At 40.8% G+C, this 14,349-nt stretch overlaps 1 long non-coding RNA gene across 6 annotated transcripts in view; it reads left to right on the forward strand.

Annotated features, from left to right (window-relative positions):
- LOC128853694 (uncharacterized) overlaps positions 1–14,349 on the forward strand; it is a 135,572-nt gene that overhangs the window by 104,937 nt on the left and 16,286 nt on the right. For 2 of the 6 annotated variants that reach the window (XR_008452379.1, XR_008452384.1), the window contains 7 exons: positions 6,785–6,945; positions 7,442–7,608; positions 9,294–9,432; positions 9,992–10,087; positions 11,448–11,497; positions 13,059–13,295; positions 14,231–14,349. This is a non-coding gene — a long non-coding RNA (uncharacterized LOC128853694). Of the gene's footprint in view, positions 1–6,784; positions 6,946–7,441; positions 7,609–8,997; positions 9,141–9,293; positions 9,433–9,991; positions 10,088–11,165; positions 11,498–13,058; positions 13,296–14,230 lie in introns of all 6 variants that reach the window. The other 4 variants (XR_008452381.1, XR_008452380.1, XR_008452382.1 and 1 more) reach the window with 4 other exon arrangements.

The following is a 14,349-nucleotide window of genomic DNA, read 5'->3' on the forward strand; positions in this document are numbered from 1 at the left end:
CAGAGCACAAAGCAATGCCACTCATGCTGCCATCATTCCCATTTTTGCCTCCATGAGCTCCAGAGGGGCGAAGCAATGGTGTGGGGGGGGGACACAGGGGAACAATGCTGCCTGGACAGCTATCACAGCTGTGATTTACCCTCCTCTAAGGCAGCTGATGGAAGGGGTTACGGCTGGGTGGCTCTGCATGAGTAGCATTTGGATTTGGAGAATTTACTGGTGCAGACTTATGCATTTTGTTGAGTAGAAAGAAAAAAACTTTGATTTTTCTGCTGTGCATACAAGCATTTTTGAAAAGAAGGTGTGGTAACAGACTGTAGAGTGAGTGAGTAAGAGATTTTCTGCACTTATTCCATACGGCACTGGCGTGGTGTGTGTCTCCTTCCTGGGCTGTTGCAATGGGCCATTTTGCCTGCTTTTTGGGAAACAGCAGGGGGCCTCTTTTCCCCAATTATGTGAATAATTAGATCTGTTTTCATATTTCAAAGAGATTGCTAAACACTTTAATATTAAGAAAACCACGAGGGCCACTCTTGGGGTGATGCTATGAATGAGTTGCAGCTCTATGGGTTGAACAGAAGGGCCTGACAGTGATCCATACCAGAGACACTCATCCATACCAGAGATTTTCTCAGCCTCCTTATAAGGAGTTAATCAGTTAATCACACTCCTAAATGTGCTCAGGTGGCTCAAAGCTTAGGCCCAGCTGCTTAAGAGCCCTAATTTCCAAAGGTACCTTGTTTGTGAAACTGCCCTTTAGCCAGTCACAGTGTTCACGGTGCTCTCTCTCAGCCAACTGGAGCTGCAGTGCAGGAACAGTACCTTCTAGAAACTGGGCATTGGTTTTCCACTTGTAAATTAAGAGTCTTAGTACCTCCCTACTTCAGAGGTGTGTTGCACAATGAGTGCTGGTGGTAGAAGCTATGAAGTCATGATGCATAAGGTAAGAGAGATGCTGATGGTATATTTGGGTTTATTTTGTTACAGGCTCTGCTCTGTGCATTGTTGGAGGATGAGCTCGGGCAAAAAAAATCAATTATAATTTTTAAAATTATTTCTGTGGATATTAATGTGCATTTTTTTCAATTTTATACTGTTTTCTCACGGCCCTGTGCTTCTGAGGTTTCGGTTTGTGGAATGGGGCCCTCTGTCCTGCTTTGTGAGACTGAGAGTCATGACTGTACTTACAGACTTCTTGATGAAATATGACCTGTGGGATTTAATTTTGAAGACCTTTTATTGATTTGTCATTTTTTAGAGAATTGATAAGCTATCCTTCTTGCTAGCTGAGATCTTTCCAGCTTTCTAGACTCAGCACAATAGCTGCTGCAGTCGTGTCTTCTGTAGAAAGATGAAAGTTGGATCTCTTTTTGGAGGAGAGCCTCAGGGTTTCTAGGCCAAACCTCATTAGCTCCTTTCACCAGGCAGTGAAAACAAAATGTGAGCTCCTTAGGAGTGGGATTTCTTTTGTTACTTGTCTGTGACTCTGAGTGCAGCAAGACCTTGATTTGCATTTGGGGACCTGAAGCATCACACAAATAACCAAGGGATCATGGGGATGCATGACGCATCCAGAAGTCAGTGGAGTCATGCCTAAAGGCCTGCTCAGCTGTATCTACCCCGTTCCTGGCTGTTGTGTCTGTCATCTAGTCTTGGGAACATCCCCCAAGAGAGGCACTGGTGATCCCCTCGGACAGGGACAAGGACACTCCAGTCCCAGATGTAGGGAGCGCTGAGCCAAATTGAGCAGCTTTTCAGTATTTGTGCCTCCTTCATCAAAAGTGAAGTGTCTGATGGAAATGCAGTCCTTATGATGTATTTAAGGTGAGATGCTATAGAAAAAATGTTTGTGTTAAAGCAAGAGAAGTTGAAATTGTATTTTTGGTTTTTTTTGGACAAAGTCTATTTGAGGCAAATTTGCGAAACAGTTTCACACAAGAAAGCCGGTCAAAACTTGGAAAAGAAAACAAAGATTTTAGTCCTTTTTTTCCATTCCAAAATACCCCATTTAAATGTGTTCATGATAGTCTTTCTTCTTTTTCCCAGAAGATCAAGCAAACCAAAAGTGTTTCAGCTTGGGGCTGAGCAAGGAATTTTTGACTGGCCCCAAACGATGGCATTTTGTTGTTCAGTATTTCATTTTCCTGAGGCCAGCAACACAATCATTTGATGTCAGTCAAAATATGCTTTCAATTCTTTGCCCATTTGTGGTCTGATAGATGCTCCCTGCTTTCCTACCACTTCACCCTGTCATGCTGTGAGACCTCCAGGTTTTCAGGGCTTGTGCCTTCAAGGCTACAATTGCTCCAGGATTAAAGAAACCAGCATTTCTGGTTGCCTGAGGCAGTTGATCTCATGCTATGTGACTCCAACACTCAATTTGTTTTGACGATAACTCCTCATGCCCCCATCTTCCAGCATAAAGGACTTTAACCTGCTAACACAATAAAAATATTTCTCTTTTTATCACCACACTATTTAGTAACTTTAAAGAAAAATACTTCTGAGAAGGAATTTGTTCCATTGTTATTTAGAATAGTAGTAGCAGTAATGATGATAATGATGAAAATAAATATTAATAACCAGACAGGGCCAGTGCTAGGGGCAGGCAAAATTGCTGCAACTGCTGGGAGCAGCAAAATAGCTGTGACCCAGCTGTTGTCTGCCCTGGTTAGCAGATGTGAGCTTTGCCTGTGGAAGAGCTCTGGAAAGCCAGCACTGCTGTGGCTGCGACTTGAAAGAGAAAAAGAAAAGGCTGAGAGGCACCAATGGCTGCCAAAAGTGTGATCCTTTTAGTCCCTTCGCCTTTGGGAGGTAAGAAACTGTTTGGGCTACCTGGCCATGAAGCCCTGAGCTGCTTCCACTTATGCAGTTTTGTACCAAGGAGTTTTATAGACTCACACGATAATTCCTAGACCTGAGAACAATAAACCAAAGCACACCTCAAAGCATTTCACAAATACATCTTTTTCAATCATTCCCTTTAATGTAGGAAGTCAGCTAAAGGAAGGGTTAATTGGTTGACCCAAGTGAATCTACCAGGCCAGTGGCAAAGCTGACTGTGACGTTAAGTTTTAATATATAGAGCCATAAGATCATCTATGAGTCAATAGCCATCCCGCAGGTAAGAAACAGGACAGCAAGTCAAATTGTTTCTTATTTGTATAGCAAACTAGAGGTATTGCTTATTTTGGAGTGTTGTTTTTATGGCAGGATGGAGGAAAGAATTCATTTATATGAATTCATCATCCAGGTATTAGTGTGCTCAATGCAAAAGTAACTGGTCAGTACTCAAATATATCAGTGTGTGACGTAGAGCAGAAGTGAAAAACATTGTCCTACACGTTGAGGTGGAGGAAGGAAGTTGTGCAATTAAGCACAGTGTGTGGTTTGTCTGGCTCTCCCACCACACCACCCCTGGACATAGCAAAATATCAATAGATTTCGGGCATAGGCAAGGTAAACGGCTGATCTCTCTTTGAACTTTGGGCATAGCTCTCAGTGGGTGGGTTTTTCAGAATTAGTCTATATTTGCAGAAGAGCATAAATATAGAAAGCTCCTGCGAGTCTGCTGGACTATTTCCCTCAGCTGGACAGGCTTAACAAGATCAAATACACGTAGCCAGGATGAGAAGTCACAGGCTTAAACTGCCTCTCAGGAAATGCAGGTTAAACATTAGGAAAACCTTTCTATCAGTGAAGACAGTTGAATATTAATAGAAATTGCCATGGGAGATTGTGCAACTTGTGTTCCTGCAGGATTTTAAGAACAGGTTAGAAAAACTGTCAGGAATGACGTAGAGTTGACCCTGACTTTGGGGAGAAGTATGAATCAAATGACCTTTCAAGCTCCCTCTTAGCCCCATTTCCTTTGCTTCTGCAAAGTTACATAGTAATGGTTGGCAGATAAACTATAATCTTACTTTTTTTCCTTTCTAAAGTAGAAGTTTTGGGTTCCCTCTCCAATGTAGCATGAACATAGATTTCAGTCAGGAACCTTCCAAAAGAAAATAAATCTCAGAATTATTAAACAGTCAAGCAAGAGGAGCATCCATATTTTTTTCTTAAGGAAAAAAAATAAGACCCCAAAGAAGTTGGGTCAGCTTGACGGTTCATTGTTAAAAAAAGGAAAGAAAAGGAAAGAAAAGAAATCTAGAGTGAATCAAATGTTCATATCTTTAGGGAGAAAAAAGGGGGAAAGAAGAGGAGGAAAAGCACAGATATCATTAGAACAAAACTCTAAAAGAGGAAAAAGTCCTCAACAAATTAAATTATAGATCTAACAAGCACAGACATCAACTTTCAAAAGAGATTTAACCCAGTTCTTGAAAGAAACAAAACCCAGCAGTAATTAGTAAGTGCTTTTATCTCTTCTGGATTAGAGTATCCAATAATGCTGAATTCCTAGAGGTGATGTTCCTCCTTCCCAAAATATAGATCATTAGAAGTTGTTGCACAAGCCTTTTTCTGCTTCAGCCCAATAGGATGCCACTGAAGTTGAACTGCTTGAGTAGTGCTTATTTTACTTATCAGAAAAATCAGCTGCGAACAGACCCCGAATGTAAAGACGAGAAAAAGAATGTCAGGAAACTAGGACTTCTCCTTTGATGTTCCTATGAGCTATGAATCAGGCCTTAAAATGCTACTGGTCTCCGGCGTTTTGAGACAATACTAAAGTTTTGTAACTTCTTCAGGAAAGTGAAGTGGGAGAGTAATGTTGGAAGGAAAGGTGATAAGCAATAAAGTTAGTTTTCAGTCTCTCTGCGTGGGTGCCCGTGCCCTGGTCACACAGAGCAAAACCAGTACCGTGCTTATAAAGTGCTTCTATATTGTGCTACTGCCACGACAGACAAACGCTGCTGCACCTGTATTTCTGGTCACTTTAAAATTAAAGTTCAGCGAGCTCGAGCAGAGCAGGATGCAGATCTTTGTTGTAACCCCAAGACATGGGGAAAGCCCTTATTTTGTCTTTGTGGGAAGTTTCACTCCAGGGCTGACCTGGGAGTGTGCTCTTTTTACGACATGGATAAATCTGCCATAAATCCCAAAGAGAAAACTCTGTGCACACCTCATGCTCGCGTGCACTCACGCAATGAGTATTTCAATATGTATTTGACTATTTCATGGCTTTGAAACTTGCAGAGCGTCCCCTGAACCTATAAGCAAAACGGGAAGTTTGTGGTCCTGGAGCAGTTTGTTCCTGGGATGCGATCACGACACGTGGTCCTGCTTTTTCTGCCGTGCAGCAATAAGCAATTAGAGTGGGAGAATACAGCCAAGGCTGGGAGCATGCAGAGCTCTTGCAGTCTGCTTTCCTTTGAGAAAAAAAGAAAAGAAAAATTAATCATCACCAGAAATATAGGTCAGGGTGGAAAAATACAACTCATGAAATGTTTCCAAATTACCTGGGAAAAAATGAAGATCAATTTGTGTGCCACCGCCTTTGACTTTTCAGCCAATAGATGTGATAGTGGTGTGCTGAGCCAAGCGGATGTTAAGCACCCAGATAAAGAGTAGCAAACATTGCCAGAAATTCTCTCCAGCCAGTTCCTCCAGCCCAAACATGTTCAATCACTCTTCTATGGGTTTAGACGTTTCCCAGTAGGCAGCTTCTTTTTCTTTAGTTGCCGTATTTCAAGAGACTCAGTCAATCTGTTTCAGCAGAGGTGCTCGGGCTCTGAGCTGTCAGCCAGGTTCATATTGGTAGCATTAATCATCTGGTAGTGGCTATTTCTTCATTTCCTTTTGCTAACTTGTGTTCTCAGCTGTCTTCCCCTGCTTTGAAGGCAGAGATCTCTCTAACTGACCTACACCGTCAGGAGGAATAAGAGACAGCTTCAGACTGAGCTTTGGAAAAGAGACTTGCCACTGCCACCTGGTTTGGGGCTGGTGTTTTTCCAGCCGCATCCCTGTGCTAGAAGGCGTGTTTCTTTTGTTCACCATGGTTATCACACAGAAGAGATAAAGTACTGTGATCTTTAGGCACATCTTTCTATTTCTGTTTCTAATATCTTTTCCCGTATTACTGAGATAAATACTTGAGATTAAATGAGTTGAAGTCATCTTGGGAAAGCTTATTATGCGTGAGATATGTTCCTGCCATTAGTAACAGGGGTAATTCTATTATTAGTAATAGTGTCATTTACTCTTTATACGGTGTTATGTGTGTGTGCACTGTACTTTCCAAACAGGTAATTGTTATTATTGAGATAAAATTCACAAATTCAGCAGCTGTGATCATTGTTATCTGATAATGAAATAACATCTTTGTGAAACAATATCCCCTTACAAACAAGATGAACCATCATGACGCTTTCCAAGCCAAAAACACAGGTGAAACGACTTATGAATGTGGACTGTCCTGTTAAGCGCACTTAATCACATAGTGTTAGAGAAGTATAAAGGGGGGAGAAGGGATGAGTGAGAAAACATCACAGGAGGAGCAGAAAGAGCTCAGCAGTGAGCCTGGACATGCAATGGGAATGTGTCCAAGCTTTTTTTTTTTTTTTTTCTTTCCAAGTAAAAATGTGTAGCAGAATCAGCAGTAAATAATTCATTTCTTCTTATGCTTTCAACTTCACCACCATTGTAGTGAAAGGTACTGAAATGCCAGGTGTGACTGCTGCCTTGAAGCAGAGGGTTGAAATAATTAGAAATGCAGAGATGTGTCGCAGCCCAGCTGCACCCAGGAGCAGCGAGTGGAGCCTGAAGCGCTGCCTTGCCAACCTATTTTTGGTCTACTAGCACTAATTCTTTCTCTCTTCCTCTTTCTTTCTCTTTTCAGGAGCTATGGCCCATCACACTGTGCCAGAGGTGACACAGCCTAAGGAAAGATGGGGTGAAGAGGTCCTGGTGACGAGCAGAGCAACAAAACGGAAGCGGTAGTGAAAACACCATTCAGGGCTCCACAGCATGCGTGAAACTAATGCTGCCTGTATTTCAAAGGTATGTCTCTGAAGCAAGGCAACTTCCAGCCAGAGGAGCCCATAGCCATAAAAGTCGTGTTTTTCACTACCACAAACTGTTGAGCTCAATACAATCATCGTTACGGTTCGTTCTCTCGTGTTATGCAAAGATGCATCCAGGACAACCACAGCATTTGGTCCTGCAATTACAGTGTCTGGTATGGAGTGGTTGTCTCAAGTGCAGGGGAGCTTTTTATTTATTTGTATTTCTATTTTTCTTTAGACATCTCTCCAATACATTTATGCAACCAAAGTGGCACTACTTTTACTACAAGAAAACCAGGTCTCATTTAACTTTGTCTGGAACAAGAAATTGATAAATAAAAACCATTAACAGAGTAGAGGACACAAAAGTGAAAGCAGATTGTTGAAATTTAGCATACAGATGTCTCTGCCACAGATATTTTAACTGTATTTCAAAACTAAAATGTAGACAACCTGAAGTTACATTTCTAAAAGCCTTTTCTTATTCCTAGGCCAGCTTCAGAGAGGCAAGAATTTAACTCGGCCCCAGCAAGAGGGAGTGCCACGATTCTGAACCAAGTTCCCTTGGTGTGAGGCTGAAGCTGCTCTCAGAAATGCTCACCAAGCAGGGACAAACTTTCCAAAGTCTGGCATTTCTCCAAAATGAACTGAAGTCCTGGTGAGTGGTCAGCAGTCCTAAGCAATCAGAGGACAAGCAGTCAGACCAGGTGGTGCCTCTCTTTGCAACACCACTACACTTTTTATATCATCTGCAGAAGGCAGCATTTCTGACTCTGCTGCAGCTTTAGATAATGCTCAGTGGCTGCTGTTGCTTCTCTCCCATAATTACCAGAAACATTGCTTTAAGAAGTTACAGCTTCCTGGAATTATGTGAAAAATGAACCATTTAGAGCACCAGTGAGTAATAGGTAATTGCAGGCTAGAGCATCTTTAATCACTTTCAACCTTAAGTACATTTTTGAAGAGTGTGGCTCATTATTACCTTGCAGATCTTGATGGAGTTGTACATTTCTGGTAGCCTAGATTACAAATAATTGAAAAAGAATTCTGTATACTGGTAGGTTGCTGCAGGCTTTTCTGCAACCATGGAAAGTCACAGAGATGTTTGTGCGGAGGGATTATAGTACTGCAGTGTCTGATGTTTCAGGTCCCCTAAAATGTAGGTCTTGTGAAATCTGATCCCTAAGGCATGTAAACATGTAACGAGAAAAAGAGTGTCCAATGAGAGGTTGTGTGTAGACTAAGAATTATGGATATTAGCCAGTAGAAAAGGGTACACATCTGCTTCATTACTGCCCAGAGAGAGGCACTGAACTTCTGGGACCTCAAGCCAAGAGCCTACTAAGACCAGTTGTTTAGTTCTACATTTCCTCCAGTACAATTTCTGATCTATGAAATGAAGATATGAAGTGTCTTCTCGTGTACACAGCTAATTACATTGATATGAGGAGCTCAGCTCCAGCTTTCAAGTGGTGTATATGTGTACATATTTAATAGAATAATGGTGAAATAGACATTTTCTGTCCAATTAATATTCACACTCACGTTTTGCAGAGCTTGAGCATGTTCTGTCCCAGTATGATATGGGATCTAGAAGTAACCAGGACTGGAGTAACTGAGTTTTCTTTGCTGCCAGGCCCCCAGAGCGATGCTCTTCCCATGCCTTTTCTCAGTGTCTGCCCCTGACTGCTCTCATCTACTGGATGCTTTTTCTCACCCAGCATGACCATTGGCCAGCACGTTCTCAGCAAAGGCAATATTTCTGCCTGAAACTTTGAAAGCAAAGAAACCACACCACCTGGCTGTAGTGAAGAGGAGAGATGAAATTGTGCTCCAGCCACAGGCAGATGCTATCACCCCCCCATTCCATTTCCCAGAGATGTACGTCTCAAGCAGCAGGACGTGCAGTCTGTATGCTGCATTCCTACTCAATGGTCTAAAACCTCTGATGCTGCGTTTACGATCCCCATTATTGCTGTTCATCTGCAAATACCATGAATTTATTGCTTCAGCTGAGCATCTGACCATCCATATGCTATTTTTCCAGGCACGGTGACATCTTAGGGACCAAAGGGTGGGACAGCAGAGCAAGGATGGGAAGAATTATATGTTTTTAAATAGGATTTATATTGCTGGAGCAGAGAAGGACGGCATTTAAAGGACTTCCAGCACCATCAGGAACCTGGCCATGTATGTGATTGGCATTTGCACTGCTAATGAGATCATTTCTATTCTAATGAGCTCATTACTATTTTTATTGCTATTGTATTTTGCATGTTTCACAAATCATGCAGGGAGCTGCTTTTTATTTCCACTTTCTCTTTGTACCTTGAAAACTCTCAGGGCAATCCCAGTGTCTGCAAAACACAGATGAATGAATGAACCCCTGTGGAGAGACCAAGGAGTGCTGACTGCTCTTAACTCGTCATAGGAGGAGAAGGAGAGAGAGGAGAGGACTGAGTCATACCTGGAAACTCGTTCGGTAAGGAGTTCCCATGCTGTTCTGAAACCCAGTGACAAGACATTTTTATGAATGTATCTCCTATTCAGGACTGTCTGTACAAAATTAGTTTGTTCCTAAGAGGATACTTGGCATATATATTATACTCTTTGACAAGTCTTTCTTCCAAATATTTATTTGGATCAGACCTTGTTTCTCTGCCATTTTGCAGTGTTTTGCTTTAATAAGCTCTGGATATGACAAGGCAAAGAAGTTTGTGCTTTGCAGTAATGTTGAAGTTCCCAATATTGCTCAACTAGTCTGATTCATGTCCCTGGAGATCCCCCTTTCCTTTTTTGAGCTCCAAATATACGTGGGGTAGGGCAGAGTTATGTGCAAAGCCCAAGAACTTCTTAGGAAAATTAATTGCCACTAAAGAACACTAAGTAAAAAAAGTGTGCGTGCACACGTCTGCTTGTTCTTGGAGCTAGCAAGCTACGTTTTGAATCTCGGGTTTGTTTTTTTGTTAGTTTAAACTTGTAACTCTCTGACACCCTTTCAAGTCCAGGGTTAAGGGAGGCCTGCTTTCAATATTCCGCAGACTTTGGTGGCAGCTGCAAGTAGCACTGCCAGCTGTTGCAGAGAAGATAAAGCAGCAAGCAAGATATCGGAATTACAAAAACAATAATAAAGCCAGGTAACTGGGTGTGTTCAAAGACTCAGTCTCACAAATTTATAGTGCAGGAAAATCTGAATGCAAACTTCTGTGCCTTTCAGATGAACCTTCTGCTACCTTGCTTAGGTAGCTCACCCAAGGGCAAAGCAGACAGAAATAATATAAATATGCAGAGAGATTGAAGGAGATGCTGCATCTCCTTCAGGAATTCAGTAATTATTCAAGTGAACAAAGAGCCTTTTTTCTGTAGCATCTTAGAAATGTCCCTATGATGTTGTTCTTTTATGAGCTTTGTGCTGTACTGGTATTCTACTTTTAGCAATGTGTGGAGTGAAATAAGAGAATTGGCAAGAATTTTACCTCTGGCAAGAATATCTGCACTATCCACCTTTGTCTGGATGTAACATGGGTCATTTCTGCATGTGTCTCTGGGTGCTCTGGGGTTTGTGATGAACCGCTGTGGGATACAAGTTCCTGCTGCATGAACCAGCAGAATTTAGCTGAGGATGATGCTTCCTTAGGAAGTTGCGAGAAGGGGAAGGAAAACAAGGGGAGCAAACTGGCACCCTTTGGTCCCATACAACCAAAATCCCAAGGGAATTCCTAAAAAAAAATAAGGCTCTTCTCAGTTCATGACAGAAGGATAAAATGTCACCCCGCTGTAAAAGTCTCTATTGTGCTTTTCCTTTTCCTTTGAAAGAATGAAAGTGTTTAACAGAGCTAAAGTATTACTCAATGGCTGCAATAAGAGAGAGTCCAAAAAGCAGGCTAAGCACCAACATCAGGTACATAGTGGGCACTGACTCCAAACTCTCCTTGTGGAGGGCAAAAGATTGAGTCAAATGAAACCAAGAAGAAAAAATATGCTTTTGCAAAGCCAGTACAGTTGTGATTCTGTTGTCTTATCCATCTGGATTTGAGGTAGTAGAAAATTGCTGTTCGTTAATGCTTATTGGACTTGACCTGAAGACTTGTTATTTTGCAGAAGACGGCTTACAGCTTTCACTCGTGACCTGGACTGGCGTAATTATTGCAATCCTAAGAGAAGCAGTAGTGTAGTTAGGGTCTTAGTTTATGTGTGTTTGCTCCTTTTCTGTAGGTCCTCAGCAATGAAGAGACATTGCAGTGCAGCATTTCTCTGGATTACTCTGCCACCCATGTCGAACCAGAACATCCAGGATATAAATCTTCCATAATTTTTTAGCCTCATTTCAGCCAGTTTGTGTTATCTGAAGTACATTCAGCAGCAAATTGCACTGAAAGCTGTTCTTTTGGATTTTCTATTTGTGCAATGCAAGGCGATTTGAATTTGAATTTACATCAATGATTTGTCAGGTTTGCCACAGGTAATTACATGCAGACTTATAATGTCTTCCTCCAGAACACATCTACAGACGATCTGCAAACAAAATTGAAGTTTGCTTCCTACAGGTAAGGTTTTGTTTGTCTTTTTTTTTTTAAAAAAAAATTAGCTCTATGCATAGAGGCTCTACATTTTGCATACTTAATGCAGCTATCATCAAAATCAAATGTCTTGGCTTATCCCAGACAAAACCACCTCTCCAAATTGCCTCATACTGTGATTTTTAAGTCACAATGCTGAATTTCCTAGCTAGCCAATTGTGCTGTTTAATTAGGGTGCCTTTCCACATCATCTTCAATAGCATTATTGTAACATACGGTTGAGATTAAGCCATGGAGTCCAAGCACAGAGACAAAGCATACCTCTAATTGTCTGAACACGCAGAGAACCACAGGACACCGGCAGTGAGCTCAGATAGGCTGAGATAGGAAGATATGTCCCACTTCGTAGGAACAGCGTATTTTTCTTAATTTTTTGTATAATTTATACCTATATAATGAATAGCACTGGGTTTTTTTGGTGGAGAGAGATGTTTAGAGTTTAAAATCCACCTGCAGTGCTCACTAATCTACTTCAATTGGACTAGACAGTGAAATGCAGCGCTGCCTTTGAACTAAGCTCCAAAGCATTGAATGACAGACAGACACATGACAAACATTTTGCTTTGATGCAGGGCCTTTTCCAAAGGATGAAATTTCTTTCTGTTTAGAGTTTCAACAGAATTAGTGCTGCCGGGTTGCGAACAATCATTGCCTTTTCCTGTACTCACAGCAAACCAAGTCCTGCAACCCTCTGCAAAGCACAGTCTACACTTACTTATAAGCACACCTCAAACAGAAGATTCCCTTTCCTCCTTTATTCATGGGGAACTCTTTCTTTTCTTCTAATGCATAAGACCAAGAGTCTGCACTCCAATCAGTTGCTTTGACAGGATAACATGGCAAACAGGCAGTGATGCCAAAAGAGAAGCAGCTGTTACTTCAGATAAATTAATGATAATTTTATAAAGAACTTGGAGCTGCATGAATCACTAAGGTACATAGATAAAAAAATGTATTAATCTGAGTAGGTACTACTCTAGTTCCAAGCATGATTTGTGTGCAATAGACAATCAGCTTTGAGATAAGGAAAATACGTATTACCTATTTATATGGGTTATGGTTATCAAAGAGTTCTAAAAGTATTTCAGTGAGACTGGGTGTCAGTAAATGCCTATGAAAATCTTTTCCTGATTTATTAATTCAAAATACTTTCCAGAGGTATTAATCAAAGTCAAGGGGTCTTTTTTTTTTTTTAAGTATTTCAAGAGTTCTCTCGTAATGATGTTAAGAACAAATATCTCCTTAACATCACTTATTTTTTACCATGACAACATAAACTGTTCTTCCCCAGACAGGAAGAGTTAATCGGAGTTTTAACATTAAAGAATTAATCTTATCTCAGACCTGCTCATTAGACTCCTCCATTTTATCCTTGTATTGGAAAGCCCAGAAGGTCAACTGTATCCTGGGCTACATCAAAAGAAGCGTGGCCAGCACGTTGAGAGAGGTGATAAAACTAGGTTTATTCTATCTATCTTTTTCTTAGATATTTTTTCAGATTAATAATGCATTTTTCTCCCATTTGCAGCCATTGGCGAACTTCATTTAGCCAAGCAGGAGTTCAAGGTGTGCCATGGGGCTCAGAGGGAGGAAAAGTGGAAGAAATCCTTCCAGGAACAAAAGAGCAAGCAACAGGACTTCATTCACTGAGTTCCCTGAATCCAGCATGCATCTGATGATTGAGTTCTGTAGCAGCACATATAAAGGATATCAAAATGAATATTTTTCCAGGAAAATCTCCATGCCAGCAGTATGGAACTTGAAGGTAGGATACACTGGATATATAGAGCAGATAATTACTTGTGATTGAATCCCGGTTTCTTTCTAAAGCGACTGATGTGGAGTGCACCTGAAATGTTATTTGTTTCCTGTCACAGCACATGCAAGGCACATTTTTCCTCCTTCAGTTCCTCAGCCACAGGAATTCCACAGTCACCAACAGATGCAGGTCTTAACGTCACATTTCAGCCACTTCATAATGTATAGATCCAAACTGGGATTACTGAAAAAAGTCATATGCACCGCCTCAACTCTGCTCATCCTCACATTCTCTCATTTCTTTTCACTGTCAGCAAAGCCTGAGATTTAATATTATTTGTTATATTTATGGCCGTTGACCTAACCAGTCAGAACCAGGGATTAATTTCATAAGGCATTACGCAAAAATATAGCAGAAATTTGACCCCTTTTTTTTCCCCTTGCATCAGAGCTTCTGTACACAGAATTGTTGAGACAGTGAATGGATTCTTTGCAAATTCTGTACTGTGTACCAAATAAGATTACCCAGGAGCAATAAGAATGACCTCAGCTGTTGTTTGCTGCTAGAAACCTTTTAAATGGATAAGGACATAGAGACACTCAGTAATTTATAAGGAAGGAAGACCACATGGCCTAAACTGACTGTGTAGTAATCAATTCCTGCTGTGAAAATGTTTGTCTTAGCTATACAGTATATGTGGGAAAAATGAAAAGTGTGCTTAAAAAAAATCAGCATTGCTTCATAAATAGAAATAACCAAATTTCATGAAAAAAAAAAATAACATAGCCAGCATAGAATGAAATTCCACTGTTTTATAATATCTACTTTAACTGTACCAATGTTTTAAAATAATTAAGAAAGCAAGAATAATATTTTTTCCTTTCATAATAGAGCTTTTAACATATATTTTTAGAAGATTTTTATCTGGTTTCCTTCCACAGCTTCAACTCTAAAGGTCGTCTCGTTTTATCAAGATATCATTTCATGCCATCTTTTTTAATATTCCCAGTGATACTAACACCATGTACTGGCTGATCCTTCTTCAGAAACAGTAAAGGAA

This window comes from Cuculus canorus, chromosome 15, assembly GCF_017976375.1.
Source record: "Cuculus canorus isolate bCucCan1 chromosome 15, bCucCan1.pri, whole genome shotgun sequence".
In the NCBI taxonomy this organism is placed as follows: Eukaryota; Metazoa; Chordata; class Aves; order Cuculiformes; family Cuculidae; genus Cuculus; species Cuculus canorus.